Here is a 5305-nt window from a genome sequence, read left to right as displayed (position 1 = left end):
CATTACAAATATAGAATGTAGTAAAAATTCTCATAGCAATTATACTGAACTAACTTGTGGGCAGATTCTAATGTAAATAATATACTGTGTTCATGTAAAGATTTTGAGTATCCAAAGTAACAAGCCTGTGGTCCTAAAACCAATACCTTACTTATACTGAGTGACAAATACAACTTCAAATAAGTACAGAATTTTTCCTTGTATCTTTTTAATATATATTTTATTATAAATACTGTACAGAGTGGTTACAGTTACATTAGTAAGGTAATGAATACATTTCTTATTAAGCATTGTTACCCCCCTCCTTTGTTTTTCCCCTACCATCCCTTTCCTTCACACATCCCCACCTCCCCCCTTCACCCATCCTCTGATAGAGTGTCTTGTACATCTCATTGTTACAATGGGTTAACCAGTATCCTTTCCTTATATCTTAAATGAACATATGCTGGCTTGATTTATGCTGATTCTACTTGTGTAGACACATCTAAAATCAGTGACCAAGTCCAAGAGCACATAAATGAAATGCCATAATTTTTTTGTCAGTTGGTATAATTGTGTTCTACACATTAATTGACAGGTTACAATTTATTTTCAAACTTTAAAACATTAAAAATACTTTCGTTTTTTCTTATTTTCTTGGCCAGGAAATCAGCAAGACCTCAGTCAGCATTTCTCATATAGAATTATCAAATGGGTTAGTTAACTTTTTATGTAGAGTCCAGTTTTCTGAGTCCAGTTTTCTAACTCATCTGCCTAGGAATTCATGCTGGCTGTTGGAAAAAGAGCTCAAGTAAAGATGCCATTTAAAGCCTTATAACTTTACTCTTTACCAGGGTATTGTCCTGCTACTTTGGTTGTTGAGCGTGTCTACAAGAATTTGCATTCCATGAGGAGCAGGGAGACACCATATGACTTATACTTACTGAGATTTCCAAGTGACTTGGTATCACTTGTACTGCATTTTGTAAGTCAAATCTCTCTAAAAATACCAGTTTTAAGAGATAAGAGGACTGGTAAAAGAACTCTTAGAGACAAATACATCTTCAACTTATATTGTTCCAAGTATTCCATTTAAGGCATATTCAACAACTGGTGAAACTTGTGTTGGCTGTAATTATGTGTCTTTGTCCATGTGTGCACGTATACATGTGTATATGTATGTTTGTGAATAGTAATATACATGTGTACATTATGGCTTATATCATCATTTACTCCTTGCTAACAAATTAGTAAGGAATCCCTAAAGATTTAACAGAAACTGTGTAGTTAAAGTCTTAACTCTTCAATCTGCTTCTTTACACAAAGACTTTGCAAATTCTCATTAATAAAGTTTCCATAAACTCTGAAATGTACATAATTAGTATTTAATGTCTGCTACCATAAATTTTAAATACTTTATAGAAAAGTTTTATACCTGCCTAACAGTCCTATTTTTGGCATATATAAGTAAAATCCCCAAATTAACCATATTTAAAACATTAAAACTTTTCAAAAACCTTAACACTTGCTGCAATGTTCATTTTGACAGGTGCCTTGTATAGAATAATTGAATTCCTCCTCCTACACATCTCTTGAACTACAAATATCTGGAATTATTTTGTTTTTGGCATGTCTATCTTGATTTTATTCTTAAAGGTGTGCTTATGTAAGACATACATGATTCTAAAATTTCACAACAATTCTTCTGAACTTACTTTTTATTGAATTGTCTAGTTTAATAAAATGACTAAAAATTATACTTTATATATAAAAAATGTTCTGTGTTCAATTTAGCATCACATACTCTAACATTGGAACGATACAGAGAAGATTAGCATGCCCCCTGCGCAAGGATGACATAGAAATTTGTGGAGCGTTCCATATTTTTACAACAACAGATGCTGAAAGGTATGTGGCCACAAGGGAACCGTACTGCATTCTTGGTGGGAGTGTAAACTTGTTCATCTACTTTGGAAAGCAGTATGCAGGTTCCTCAAAAGATTCCACATAAAATTCCCCTATGACACAGTAATCCCACTTTTGGGGATTTACCCGAATGATCATAAACAAGATCATACTAAAACTACCAGCACAACTATGGTTATTGCAACATTATTTACGATAGTTAAGATATGGGACCAACCCAGATGCCCCCATTAGATGAATGGATCAAGAAAATGTGGTATATATACACAATGGAATTCTATGCCTCCATCAGAAAAAATGACATCGCCCAATTTGTTAGGAAATGGAAAGACTTGGAAAAAAATTTATTGAATGATGTAAGCCAAGTCCAAAGAAACCTAGGTCCCATGATTTCCCTTATTTTCAATAATGAATATATGTCTGGGATAAGCAGAAAAGTTCAAAAGATATGTGCATATACTCAGATAAGATGATGTTAAAGAAATTGAACCCCAAGTAGGGATACAAGTGTTTTTTTGTTTCTTGCTATTTTTTCTAACGTACTTATAATGTGCAATGTCATTTTTTTGTTTCTTTGTATGTTTCTCCCCACGCTATAACCCCTGTTTTCTCTGTATTTGAAGTTGGTGCACTTACATCTTGTATGTATGCTTCTCTAATTTGGGGAGGGGAAGGGAAAAAATACTCCAATAGGGATACAAGTTGACCCATTGTAACAATGAGATGCACAAGACACTATGTTGAAAAATGAACTTTACAATTTAGGCAGAGGCAGGAAAGGGGAGGGGAGTGTACTTGTGGAGGTGGGAGGGAAGGGATGGTAGGGGAAATACAAAGGAGGACGTAACAATGCTTGTTAGGAAATGTACTAGTTTCCTTGTTCATGTAAATGTGACCCCTCTACAGTATTATTACAATAAAAAACATATAAACATTTTTGAGATGCAAGAGTTTATTTCCTCTATTTTACCCATATAATATCGTTAACAAAGAAATTAATGCAGAATACTGATATGAAGGTAATTTGAATAAATGTGTGTGTGTGTGTGTGAGTGCAGCAGCCCGAAAGCAAACACGCACGTGCATGCAAACATGCCATGCATGTATATTGGCGTGCTCAGAGTTTAAAAGCAGGGCTTTAAAGTCTTGCTAGACCTTTCCTATCTAGATTGGTGAGCTACTCTATAAGCTACATCTCAATTCCTCGCTCTTTGCTAGTTCATTAAACATTTTGAAAAATAATTTCATGAAGTTTTTTTTTTTTTTTGGCCCTGATTGGCTCCCAAGTGTTATCCACAGATCTGAGTCTCCTGAGCAAATATTCAGAGTAGATAGGTATGACCAGCCAGCACAAGTCTTTTAGAATAATTTTAAAAATAAAAGAAAATTTACTTCATGGGGCCTGTTTTATCATCTCCTAATTTGAAAGCCTTTTGGAGTAAGTATATGTCAATTTAATTCATTTAGGGACTGTTAAAAGATAGTAAGGGATTATATTTAAAAGTTTTAGTACTTTTTGAAAAAGAAACTGGAACTGTGGAACAGAAGAAATTTGGCTGTCTTCGGCCCTCAATGTGTAAGCTCAGCTCTGTGCATGATGACCCAATGTCACGAACACAGTCTGTGTTGAAGACAAAATGTGACAGTAAACAATCACCATGGGCAATATTTGCTATGCTATTATTTCTTGGACAATATGAATATTGAATTGAGAATGTAAGAGAATGGAGAGATTTTACCCACCTTTTTGGTATTGCTGAAAGACTTTTGGAAACTTTGACTCATTTCCTTCCTTACTGTGTGTGTCTTTGGGCCATACGCTTACTGTCTTTAACTACAAAGGAGGAGGCTGCAATGCTTGGTAAGAAATGTATGCATTATCCTGCTCATGTAATTGTAACCCCTCTGTACAGTATGTTCACAAATAAAATAAAATTAAAATTAAAAAAATTAAAAAATAAAAAAAAAACTACAATTTTTCTCAACACTACAATGGTAATAACATTAGCATTATAGCAGATGTTATCTTAAGAATTAACAGAATAAAACTTCTGAAACCCTTAACATAAACCTATGAATGAGCTTTGAGTTTAGCCAGCATTCTTTTTTAAATACCAAATAGAATGTGATAATTAGTACAGAAACCATTACATGTAGTGTGAGCAACCAGAAGTAATATCTATTGACCATGCTCTGCTTCCAAGGAAGCCAGGTGGATAACTTCTCATGCTGTATATCAAACTGGTTATGTTATGTCGTGATAATGTAAAAATATCAGGGACAGAACGATGAAGGAATGTTGTAGACTGAGGTGAAATCCATATAAAAATGTGCAAAACTGATAAAACATAAAAGTACCTGAGCAGTGTATTGTGTTTTACATCATTTAAGTTTCATCACAAAGATAAGGAAGACCTAGAAGAATAAATTGTCTTTTTGATATTCTATCATAGGTCCTTAGAAGGTTGAACACTTTCCTCATTCTTGTAGAGGCATCATCAGATGAGGGGAATTATATTTTTTGTTTGCTTCCTTCCATTTATTCTTCAGTTTGAAATCTGTACTACATGAGATTGAAAGAAACCAAGTGAAATTAGTCATGCAGGCTTTGGAAAGAACAATCAAAATAAAATAAATAAAATATATATAAAAGTTCTAACTAAATTGAGTTATGTAGTCTCAAGCGTTAACAGAAAATGATTTAAGCAATATCATGCTATTAAAAATTTTTAAATGTTAAGAGCTGCTTAAATTTTTCCTTTCTACTACCTTGAATTAATTATTGATTTTCTATAGAGAGACTAAAGATGAGGTTAACAAGAAACTTGATTAAAAATGGACAAATGTTCTGAATAGACATGTTTTCCAAAAAGCCCTGAAAATCGCCTGTGGATTTACAAATTTGTATTTAATACAACTTCTATGCTAGCTTAATGCTTTGTGAGCAGAAGTCATTAGAGAAACGCAATTCAAAATTACTATGTTACTACTTCTTAACTATTATAACTCTTACCTAAAATATCCAAGGAACCAGGTGTGGTGGTAAAGGTTCGTAATTCCAAGTGATTGGAGGTTGGAGTCTAAGGCCAGTCTTGGGTACTGCACACAGTAAAAACCTGCCCTTTAAAAAACTCAAAAGGTAATAATGTTGGCTGGCGACACTTGAGAAAAGGAAATTGTCTACACTCTTGGTCAAAATACAGGTTTGTGTTCTCATTGTAGAAAGTAGTATGCAGTTTTCTAAAGAAATACAAAGTTGAAATACCATCTGACCCACCAATCACGTGATTATTTCTCTCTCGGTAACTCATAAATATATCTGTAGTTCATTGTTATTCACATTATTCACAACAACAGCCAAGATATAATTTGACGTCCAGTGTTCAACTACAAACTAATA

The 5305-nt window shown here is 33.6% G+C and overlaps 1 non-coding gene across 1 annotated transcript; it reads left to right on the top strand.

Annotated features, from left to right (window-relative positions):
• Positions 1-1760: 1760 nt before the first annotated feature.
• On the top strand, positions 1761-1867 carry LOC122119552. The gene has a single exon (XR_006149596.1). It is a non-coding gene; the product is annotated as a U6 spliceosomal RNA (small nuclear RNA).
• The last annotated feature ends 3438 nt before the right edge of the window (positions 1868-5305 follow it).

The sequence above is a fragment of the Dipodomys spectabilis genome, unplaced genomic scaffold, assembly GCF_019054845.1.
Source record: "Dipodomys spectabilis isolate Male_0828 unplaced genomic scaffold, ASM1905484v1 ptg000172l, whole genome shotgun sequence".
Lineage (NCBI taxonomy): Eukaryota > Metazoa > Chordata > Mammalia > Rodentia > Heteromyidae > Dipodomys > Dipodomys spectabilis.
The sequence above is the reverse complement of the archived record's forward strand: the minus strand, read 5'-3'. Positions and strand labels throughout refer to the sequence as shown.